We start from the raw sequence: 12,096 nt of genomic DNA, 5'->3' as shown, positions 1-12,096 counted from the left end.
GTTACATAGGTTATATAGGATTTTCAGGCAAAGAAGTTAAGCACATCTCTGAGGCTATGCAGGTTACAGAGGCTATGAAGATCCAGAGGTTTTACTGTTATATAGATTCTACATAGTACTATGAGTCTTCATAGGTCCTAGAGTTTCCTCAGGCTATAGAAAGTGTGCAGGATATTATGATCACCCACCACCCGCAGGCGGTGGGCAATCACAACGCTTAGCTTTTCTTGATCACAGGAACCAAAAGGGGCTTTATTCCACAAGTCTCAGACTTATATTGAGAACATCAGCCTATCAGAGAGTAGACTACCAGGAAAGTCAGCCTATCAAGGAACAGTCTCCAGGCAGATACCAGGATTGCCTCATGTACAACAGCCAACCAGAGTTACTTCCTAAAACTTGAATATGAGTGCAGCTATGTCTGGCAAGCTGCCAGGCGCCATCTTAGAGATCAGGCCACGGTGCGGCTCTGGGGCCCTCAGAGCCCGCCCCTGACATCTCCCCCTATTCTTTAAATAAAGAAAAGATGACTTGGGACCATGCCTGTCTTAGGTTGTCCATGGCAAATTACATCCTTACCCGTCATTGGAATTCTGACCTCCAGGCGACAGAACCCTGTCTTAGGTTGGTATGCATTTCCACGGATCTTATCCTTCTTTGACTACTGGTCCAGCATGCTTAGCCATACTTGGGGGGATGTGCCTGTCTCAATGGCTGTCAAAGTCTGTACTATAGCCTGTTGATGACATCAGGTATCTTGGTGAGCTCTGATTTGGCTGCGTATAACATAGGCTATCCCTAAGCAGATAATAATCAGAACAGCTACTGTTCCAGCCCACTGTTTTGTCAATCCCAGGGCTTTAAATAACAAAGAGAACATCTCAGATACCGATGCAACTTGAACCCTGGTGGCATTGACTCTGAGTATTTCAGCTCATAGTTGACTGGTTAAATTATCAAATGTACATGATCAATTACCAGTAAGGTAGAGAGATTTTTAGATAACATAACCACAGAGCTAAGGTTATTATAAGCAATATGGGTGACACACACTGCTCTTAAAGGGTAAACACATCCCAGTCCCAAAAGTTCTTGCAAGATATCCACTTGTTCTTGTAGTAAGTCCACTCTTTGATTTACAAGGAGTATACCTGCTGTTAGATGTTGGTTTAGGGTCTCTTTAGTCTGTAAGGCTGCAGCTGTATTTTCGGCCAAGTGATTGTTGTTGCTGTCTGTATGGTTGTGTCAATGCTGCTGCTGCGGTTTCGGCTGCCACTGCAGAGACTGCTACCGTGGCGACCACGGCCGCTGTGATGCCAACACTGGCAATTCCGCATCTGTAACAGAGACTGGGACTGGTAGGAAGGTAGGAACACACATTAGGACTGCCAGCTGGAACCTAGAAGCATTCCAACATTGAGAGAGATAGCATCCTAAGAGACTAAAAAGAGGTTGTAAGTTAGTTCAAGGGGGGCTACGAGCATCATGGTCATCAGAAGTATGTTGGTCGGAGTTACTTGTTGGTAACTTTGGCACTGGTCAAGTTAGTCGCTCAGGAACCCAGATAGGCGATGTTTTGTCCTGTGGAAACACACAAACCGAGCCACAGCTCCAGTAAAGCACTGGGTCCGGGCCGTTCCATTTTCCTGTAAGAACACCCTTCCATTTTACCGTCACTCTATCATGTTGTTTATGATTGCCATGTCTCTCAGCAGCATAGTGACCCTCATTATCCACAGTTAAAATTTTTTTTAAAATAAAGAGGCAAAGAGAAAGTTTATTTTTAGGGGACCTGAAGGTCTCCCCTATTCCCCCTTTTTGTTTATAAAGGGTATTTTTGAGGGTGAGATGTGCACATTCAACAATACCTTGTCCTTGTGAGTTATAATGTATACCTGTGGTTAGAGTTATTTCAAATTTAGTGAGAAATTGGTTCTTACCAAATTTAGTTTTTAAAGAAAAATTTAGACTCTATAACGTAGTACAATACTCTAACAGTTGCTTAACCATAATTGTATAAACCCCTATTTTTAAGACTAATTGTTCTAAAGAATAAAACTTAATAGACATAAAGTTAAGAGTAAATTAGTGTTCCTAAGAAATCCTTGTTATTTTACCATGTCATTTTACCATATAGATTAAACTTTGGTTTATATTAGAACATTAGTATTTCACCTTAGGAAAAACCTTAAATAGCTTTAAATGTTTCACATACATACAACCAACTTAGTTACATGCAAACTTGTTGAAACTTGCCCTTTACTTACGTAGACTTTCTTAGCACTTACTTAGACCCTCATTTATTTCATCACACAAGCACTTTCTTACCCAGAAACATTTCCTTTTCCCTTTTACTAAATATATTTCCATACCCAGAACCCTTATTTTCTCTTTCCTGTTGACCCCTCTTTGTTCACATTCTGAAACAACTCTTATGAAATTTCTAAATTTAAAAAAATTACTCTATTTTAATAAGATTAAATACTTTGTTATTTATAGTACTCTACATCAACATTTTATTAGTTTGACCACCTAGAGACTCGCGAGTTATTTTTAAGATATTTTACTTCTATTAGTTTACCCAATTTAAATTGAACCTCTTTAAATCACATGAATTAAAAATATTTGGATCGATTTTTAAATTTTAATTTTAGGAGCGCTCAATTTTGATGCAGACAAAACATGATATTAGACAGCACGACATACACATAACACAAAATCAAAGACCTTGAAACTTTATAGGTGAATCTCCATTGCAATGTAACAGATGTTCAAAAACTCTAGTTGAATTAAAAAAAAATAGAACTGATCAAAAAAGTCATGAGCTCAAAAAATATGTAGAATTCAAAAAAAAAAAAAGAGTCCTGGAAAAATGATACAGGAAAAGTGATATGGCCGTTAATTACTTTAGTAAAGCACCATAAAATTTAGTTTTGGTGGAGTTCAGGTAAGACTTTTTTTTTTTGCTCCCTTTTTTTTTTTGGATTTGAGACCGGTCTCCTACTGAGCCTTCAGGCTTTCTCTATTTACATTTCAATGTAAGCCTTGACTGAGATTTGGATCTGAAAGGAGCTAAAATTTTCCAGCAGAAACTTGATGCCTAGGGCATTTTAACCCTTAATCCTGGTTAGTAATCAATTCAGGTTTGGATGCAGAAAATTGTGAAACAATTATCTCCCAATACTTGTGGGGCCTGGGGCTACTATATCATACTCCTTACTAGGACATGCCACTGATGGTTGGGCTGGTTACTCCCTACCCACCAGTGTATGTGGGACCTCATTGCAGGAGGACTAGGTGGGATGGACCGGGGAATGGAAGTAGAAACAGCTGAGTCAAGGTTGGAGGAGGAGGAGGGATTAAGAGGGGGAGAAGAAGGAGGCATTTGCAGGAAGAGCAGAGAAGCGCAAGAAAGAAGAGACTTGAAGATAAGGAATCCCTTTCCATCTGCCCACTCGCTCACAGATGCTGTGTGCCAATATCTTTGGTAGCCACAATCCACCTTCCCATGGAACCATCTTTCATCCCTGCACAGGCCAATTTGTTATTGGTAGTCATTCCTTCCCAAACTAACATTTTAACATTTACTGGGAAGTTCCTACAGGGAGGGGGTATGCTAGAGTCTGTGAGTTCTTGTCCAGTATCACAAAATGGCCACTGGGAAGATTTCCTGCCACCCGGAAGGAGGAGGGTGAGGGCTTTCATTGGAGTCTGATGTGGCCCCAGAATACAAGATGGCAGTAATGATCCTCCCCGGGGTGGTAGTGGGCCCTCCCTATGTGTAGAGGCTGGCTGCCCTCATGGTTCCTCAACCTGGGGAGGAGTGGATTGAGATGGATTGGGCTCCTCATTAAAGGTCTCCCAATGTTGTTTACTATGTGGCAAGTTTCTGGAAGGAGATGCAACGGGAGGAGCCGGCGGTTCTTTAGGTGGTGGCTCTTTGGGGAGAAACTTGGAGCCCCCTTTGGGAGGTCCTGGAGAGAAGCAGGCCTTAAGGGCGGATAATGTAGGGCAGACTCCTAATGGGGGACCCTCACCTAAACTGATTTCCCTCTTAAAGTTGTCCCAGGCTTTTTCTGCTCGTGTATCAGACCACTCAAGGCTGCTACTCTTCAGCATGAGTCTTAGAGCTGAGAGTGCAGGGTCACCATGTGTGGTGTGTGTTTGCCCCATCTTTTCTTTAGTAGATCCTGTAATAGCAAGATTTTTTGTTTTACATAGTAAATCCTCCTCTTCATCTGAACTATCCTCACACCCAATTTCATTTTCCTTGTCTGTCTCTGATCTTATTGATGCCCTTTCTGATGCTTTAGACCTTTCCTCTTTTATTTCCTCCAAAACCTTTTCCCCTTGTTTTATGCCCTCTCTGCATTTGGTTCGGGCTGTTTTAGTTTCAAGAGGAATTCCATTGGCCCGGAGCAAATCCTTTAAGGGACCTTCCATGCGCATTCGTGACATTTCAGTGCCCATTTTTCTCTATTAAACTAACAAAATGCAAAGCACTTTAACTAGCAAAACAAAAGCGAAAGCACTTACAAACAATCTCCGTCGCTTAACCCGCGAACTTTAACTCCGTCGCTTCCCGTGAACTTTAACTCCATCGCTTATCCAGCGAACTTTAACTCGTCACTTATCCAGCAAACTTTAACTCATGGCTTATCTAGCAAACTTCAACTCGTCGCTTACCCAGTGAACTTTAACTCATCGCTTACCCTGCGAACTTTAACTCGTCGCTTATCCAGCGAACTTTAACCTGGCCAGACTGTACTTTACTTTCCCTGTATTTACCTGATCAGTTTCTTCTTTATAACTCGAGGTCCCAGGTCTCGGCACCACTTATGATCGCCCACTGCCTGCAGGCATATGCTTTTCTTGATCACAGGAACCAAAAGGGGCTTTATTCCACAAGTCTCAGACTTATATTGAGAACATCAGCCTATCAGAGAGTAGACTACCAGGAAAGTCAGTCTATCAAGGAACAGTCTCCAGGCAGATACCAGGATTGCCTCATGTACAACAGCCAACCAGAGTTACTTCCTAAAACTTGTATATGAGTGCAGCTATGTCTGGCAAGCTGCCAGGCGCCATCTTAGAGATCAGGCCATGGTTCAGCTCTGGGGCCCTCAGAGCCTGCCCCTGACAGGATATTGAGCTGACTGTGGTCATGTAGGTTAATTTGACCCTAAAAGCTGCTCACATCACAGAGGGTGCCCAGGTCATATTAGCTATGCTTGTCACAGAGGTTATGGTAGTTCTAGTGAGCACCCCTCACCGAATAGTGCTTAGTCTCCTCTTTTTCTGTTTTCTCATTTAACTAACCATTTCTTGCTCATTTTATCTGGGTGATTTTGTGGAAGATCCATCACCTTAGAATGTTTAGTCTTCTCTGTGTCCTGTTTTAGGTTCCCTAAGGTAATTCTTGCCCACACCACTCTGAGTCGTGTGAGTGAGTGTCCCTCACCTGACATTGCTTAGTCTTCTCTGGGTATTGTCCTTAATCTCACTTCACTATCCATTGCTCAGTGTCATCTGAATCCTCTGGTGAAAACATCTTTAAAACAGAAGTTAATTTTTTTCTGAATATTGTGTTGGAGTGCCCCTTACCGTCAAGTACTCTGTCTCCTCTGTGTCCTCTGCATGAGCACCCACTTCCAGTAGTGCCCAGTATATTCTGGGACCTTACGGTGTGCACCACCTACCTAGCAGTGCTCAGTCACCTCTGTGACATGTACTGAGTTCCCATAACCTAACTTAACTCAACCTCCTTTGACTCCTGTTTGTGATCATAGAGAGTCTAACATTGCTCAATCTTTTCTGGTTTCTGCCTTAATTTCACCTGTCCCATAATTACTCATGATCTTTTGAATCCTGTGGGTGAGTAACCCTCTCCCAACATTGCCCATTATTATTTGTGCCCTGTACTTCATCTCCATTCCCACACCATTAGTCAGGGTCCTCTGAGTCATGTGGGTGAGCACCACTTTCCCACCAGTGCTCAGTCCCCTCTGGGTATTATTGGAGGTTAGAGTTGCAGCAATAGTGTTCTGTCTTCACTGAGCCCTCAGCAACTTGTTTCTTTGAGTGACATATCTGGGAGTGTCCCATTCCTTCTAATGCACCATTTCAGACTTATATCTGTGTGTCAAGGCCAACACTTCTGTGAAATTTTAGAGAAATGTGGATACTTCCTGTTCCAAAAACCTCAACAGGTCCTTTGTGTTGCCACGCAGACAGGCTCCTCTCCAATGTCTGAAAACCCAAGACAATTTTTAAGGATGTCAATACCCACAGCACTGAGGACCTCATTCTACCATTCATCATTGACAATTTCCTCACCTTTTATCAAAGAACTGATGTCTTATGGGTGATGTAGTTCAGACAGGATTTCTGACATTTTTTTGAAGAGTGGAAGAAAATATATTTAAGAATTTTCAGAATCTTCTCTGATATGTCACTAGTTGCTCCCTTTTGACAATAGAGTAAATCTTGTAGGAAAGTTGAGTGAGACAAATTTCACTCTGTAAATTGCAGTGTGATATGTGTCCATGAACAATTTCCTGTCAACGTGGAGGACTTCTCCAGATCTTTGAAAATGCTGCATTGTCAAACCACCTCTAAACTACCTGAGACCATTGCCTGAGGGACTCCCTTGATAAGGTTTCAAAGGCTGTGAGTTATCCTGATGAGCACACCTCTTCCAAAAGAAGTTTGTTTCTTCTGACTTCTGTGGTAAACAAAAACTCATTTAACATTGTTCATGCTTCTCTGGGTCCTCTCCTAATTCTCCCCTCACCCATTGCTGAGGATGTTCTGGATTCTTTGGGTAGTGCCCCTCACCCACAGTGCTTCAACTCCACTGGGTTTTCTAGTTGATTGCACCTATCCTACAGTGGTTAAGTCTTCTTTGATTAAGCTGCTAAATACACCGTATCTGTCTTTAATCAGTCCCATTTTGGTCCTGAGTGTGAGTGTCCCTCACTTAATAGTGCTCAGTCTTCTCTGTTACTTTATTCTAAGTTCCCTAAACATTCCTTTTTCATTCTTCTCTGGGTCAGTTGCATGAGTGCCCTCAACTAATACTGCTCAGTCTTTTTTCTATCTTTTTGTATCTTCCCTAAGGCAATTCTTGCTCAGACTTCACTGGGTCGTGTAGATGAGCTTTCACCTGAAAGTGCTTAATATTCTCAGGGTCTGTGCTTAATCTCCCTTCACACAACATTGCTGTCATCTGAGTACTGTGATGAGTGCCCCTCCACACAGGTGCATATTTTCCCCTGAATATTGTTATGGAGTGCTTCTTACCCTCCAGTAAACTGTCCCCTCTATGTCATCTCAGTGATTGCACTTCATCCAATAGTGCTCAGTATTCTCCTGGACCTCTGGGTTAGCACCCCTCACCCAGTATTTCTCATTCTCCTCTGGACCGTGGACTCAGTTCCCCTAAGTATCCTTTCTCAGCCTTATATGGCTCCTGTGTTTGAGAATATATAGCCTAACAGTGCTCAACCTTCTCTGGTTTCTCTCTTAAACTCAAATCCCCCAACATTGCTCCAGGATTTCTGAGTCCTGTGGTGAGCACCCCTTGCACACAGTTGCTCATTTCCCTGAACACTCTTACCCAGCTCCTCCTACTTCAGTTCTCAGTCTTCTCTTCATCATCTTGTTAGCACCCCCTTGACCACCTGTACTCAGGATCCTCTGGTTTCTCTTTATTTGTGCCACTCACCCACCAGTACTCAGTTTCCTCTGGATCTGTGAGTGAGTGCCCTCACCTCGCAGAGCTCAGGATCCTCCCTGACCTATGCACAACCCAGTTGTTCTTCATTGCAGCTTTTCCTCAGTCACCTTCTGGTGTGTACCACACTCTATCTAGTGTTATTTCTTTATAAAAATATTGTTGGGGACTTCTTATTTCTCCCTGGACACCCTTGATCTTTGTGGTTTAATGAGTCTTTCCTGTCTTGCCTGTCCCTGGTGGAGCTGGTTGGGGGATTGACTCTGGGATCCTGTTTGAAATTCTGTGCTGCTTTCTTCACGTGTGGGGCAGGAGTGCTTCTGAACCTGTGGTACACTTCATGGCCCATCTTGTGGTGGTTCACAGAGACAATGGACCCCTGGGCTGTCCTGTCACTAAGTGAATATATCTGAGTCTGCTGACAGGCTTTCTGCAGGGTGTCCTTCCTAGCTCTGCCAGGTCTGACTGTGCTGAGGTTCAGAAGGCCTGAAGCAGAGATTTCCTTTACCCACACCTGAGCCTCCCTCTGCACAGGTTGCCTTATTCCCAGAGTCCTCCCTGGCAAAAGCTTGAAGAAGGGTCTCTGTTCTCTCAGGCCCTCCTGTGGTCCTTCAAGGGCTCTGATTCAAGCTGATGAGAGCTGATGTCCTCCTTATGACCTACTTCCTCATTTTTCTGGACTCTTTCCCAGAGTGGTCAGCTGCTCCCAGAAGAAAGTACTCGACATTCTGAGTGTGTGTTCTCCTTTCCTATGTTTAGTTCCAGTGTTTTGGGGTCATTCCCATGTTGTACTCTGTACCCAGAGGGAGGAGCAGCACCGAGGAGAGCTACAGAAGCCCAGGCCAAGCACATGTGTTGGATAAAGTTGTGTTTTGACTGTATGGAGACCTTTCTTAGGTTCTGAGCCTCTCCCTGTGCTGCTCCATGCCCCACAGTCCTACTGGAACTTCAGAGGCCCCCAGGTTCCCTCACCTTCACCTACCTGTGTTTGAGTGGATGTCAATCACCAGGCTCTCTGAGAGCAGTTATGAGCTTATTATTAACTTCTCTGATGCAGAGGATGTGTGACCTGGACTTCACTAATAATCATAAGACACCATCTCTCCATGGTGGATTCCAAGGATCAAGTGCTGATCATCACCTGTTTTTGGTTGGCTGTGCTTCTGAGTCTATAGTTATCTGACTGTGGCCATGGCACACCAGGACAAGGTCAGGCTCATAGGAAGTGTTCACTGTTCTCTATTCACAGAGACTTCCCCTGAACCATCAATGACTGATAGGTCAGTATAATTCTGTCAAGAATGGTGGTGGATATTTTCATTTATAAATAACATAAAACAAATCAAATAAATATTTGTTGCATTCAGCTCCTTTTTGAAGTAAAATTGTCTCTTCCTGGTGGAATGGCTACTAGATTGGGGTGCAGGAAGCAAATTCTAGATACACTTTTCCACATTATTATCTTTTGCTCAATTACTGTATTAAATGGAGTTGATGCAACAATGAATACATCAGCACACAGCAGACAGTGGCTGCAAATTTCTGTGTTGTAGATTCCTCATGTGACCTGGGTCGGGAATGGCCAGGAAGAGAACTGAATACAGCAGTGTCATGCTGTTCTGTGAATGTGAGTCAGGTGAGTCCTGATATGGATGATAGACAAACTGGGTGACTGTGGATGTGACTCAGAAAAGTCCTGAGCAGGGGTGATAGAAAGACTGTGTGCAGTGATCCTCAGGTTGTAGGTTTGAGAACAGAAGCCCAGAGAAACTTCACTCACTTTCTCCCTCTGAAACTCGGAGTTGGCTCACAGATCCAAGAACTCAACCCTGCTCATGGCCAGCTCTGGTTTCTGTGCACAGGTTTTCAGGCACATATGGCACCTAGTGATGTGAAGCAGAAGTGGGTTGTTTTGGCTTAAGACTTGCTCTGTCAATATCCTAGTTGTGGAGCCTCAACCAGCCACTGCATTTCCTGCTCCCCTCCACAGTCCACAGCTTCTGTCTTCACCAGTCTCCTCCTACCCTCTTTCCCCTCCCATTGCTCTTCTCCTGTGGTATCCCTGGTGCTTCCTTCTTGAGAAACACAAATTCTGGCCAGAGTTGGGCTTTGGTTCTGATTGCCTCCTCTGGACCTGAAGTCAGAGCTTTAGAATATCACACTTTTTTTCATGCTGAGCAATCCACAGGGACTTCAGGATAAAGAGAATTCACTGAATACTGAGAGGGAAGGGACAGATATTCACCCTTGTGAGTCCTGAGGACCAGCTCTGGCAACATAAATTTAGGCAGGGCCAGAAGGTTAGATGGCACCCTCCTCATGGGCAAAGGCCTTTCTTTTTTTATTATTATTATTTAAGTCCTTTATTAACAGGTGCTTACAGTTTGTTGACTTTTTTGAAAAAAATCAAGTTTTAAATTTTTATTACAAATTAAAAATGAAGTTCTTAAAAATCTCAACTTGACCAGATTTGAAACAATTTAAAAACCTTTAAAGGTGTATTGAGAAAAATCAGGCTTTTTTAAAAAACACGTTTGCCATTACCAAAAAGAGATATCTTTAGGTAAAAATAATAAAAACCCCATACTGCATAGATAATGCAGATAGTTCTAGTTATCTGGTTAACAGGCAAAAAGCAAGCACTTAAGGTCTTCAGCTCCAATCATTTGTTCATTTCTTATTGCTGGAATTTCATATTCACTTCTTCTTGTTGGATGTCTAAACCTGACGATGGTAGAGATGGTAAGCCGGCATTTACTCAGCTCCGCCCTGCTCAGCCTCGGGAGCAGACGAACTCTCAGCTGGTGGATCGGCTGCTTTTGTCTCTTTGCCATCTTGTGGTTTAGGGTTTTCTGGGTGTCTGCGTGGGTAGTTGAAGTTGCGGCAGTACCGACGTTGAGGTGGCTGCTGACCTTGGGTCTCATCTCCTTGATTTTCTTTATCCTCTTCATTGCCATCCTCTCTAGGCTGTCTTTGGCGAGGAGGGCCCCATGGAATCGTGGTCTATAACCCCGATACATATTCTGTTTCACTGGTCTACCTTGTTCTCCTGCACCCTGGTTGTCAGCACCTCCATCACTTCTCCCTGCTCAGGAGGGTTGGAATACTGTGGTCAACGTCCATAGGGTCTCCGCATGTAGTAAGGTGGGAACCTTGGCCTGCTGTAGGGCCGGCGTTGTTGGGCCTGGCCTTCGGGAGCACTCTCCAATCCCTCATTCTTTCCCCCACTGTCACTGTTCTGATAATTCTGCTGGTAATTGCGTGGAGGACCCCTACGACGTGGGTAGTGTCTATAATGGTTACGGTTTGCTGAGTATTTACTGCCTTGAACTGGAACTCCACCAGGGCCTGTAACATTTGCTGCCTCTGCACCCTTTTTTCCTTCAACATCATCAAACTCCACAGTCTCTCCATCTCCTACACTGCGAAGGTACTTCCTGGGGTTATTCTTCTTTATGGCAGTCTGGTGTACAAATACATCTTCCTTGGTGTCATTCCTGTTGATGAAACCATATCCGTTTCTTACATTGAACCATTTTACTGTTCCCAAAACCTTCGTTGAGATGACCTTCTTGTCCCCGCTAGCAGGCGCCCGGGTCGCTGCTCCCTGCGCTGCTGCCCGTGGTGCAGGGCTTGGTGTCGGCAGCGCTGAGGGCGGGGGCGATGAGAGAGGGGCGGCGGGCAGCTGCTGGATCTCGGCCTCCCTGCTCATGGTTGCGGTGATGGTGACTGGGGCCAGCTGCGGCAGCTGTGGCTCCTCCCGGGGTGTGATGGTAACTAGGCCGGCAGCGGAGGTGGGGCTGCTCAGGGCTCTCTGGGGTCCGCTCTCCGCTCCCCCTACCGATCGAACTCACAAAGGCCTTTCTTAAAATCAAAATACCAAATTCCAGTGAGGAGGAGTTGAAAGGGACAATTCAACTCTTTCAGTGGGAAGAAATTGGAAAGCTCATTGGAAATTGGTGAAGCACATGCCCCAGCCCCAAGCTCACCATCCTGTGGTCACTGATACAGACACAGCAATCAGATGAAGCTCTGCCACTGGACCATGTTTACATTCCTAATAACCTGGACAATGATAAACTTCCCAAATAAATGTCTTGTCCTCTCAAGTCTTTGTTAGGCCTTATTATGGGAGCAATTTCTCAGTTCTTCCACCTCCTGGAAAGAGATTGACTTCTTTCATCTTCATGATATTCATTGACATGTTTCAGATGCTGCAACATTTGCTTTGTAATAATCTCATTTCAGTACTCATGTCTTTTTGTTCTTTTCTCTTAGAAGCATCCATCCCCAGATGACTTTACAATCTGCTCTTCCCCAACGAGACTTCTAAGTTGGATCCCTCTATTGACCCAATTTTA

The 12,096-nt window shown here is 44.1% G+C and overlaps 1 pseudogene; it reads right to left on the bottom strand.

Moving 5' to 3' along the window:
- Nucleotides 1–10,417: 10,417 nt before the first annotated feature.
- LOC124975736 (Y-box-binding protein 1-like) lies at nucleotides 10,418–11,447 on the bottom strand (annotated as a pseudogene).
- Nucleotides 11,448–12,096: the final 649 nt, after the last annotated feature.

The sequence above is a fragment of the Sciurus carolinensis genome, unplaced genomic scaffold (assembly GCF_902686445.1).
Source record: "Sciurus carolinensis unplaced genomic scaffold, mSciCar1.2, whole genome shotgun sequence".
Classification (NCBI taxonomy): Eukaryota; Metazoa; Chordata; class Mammalia; order Rodentia; family Sciuridae; genus Sciurus; species Sciurus carolinensis.
This window is presented reverse-complemented; position numbering and strand designations above follow the sequence as displayed.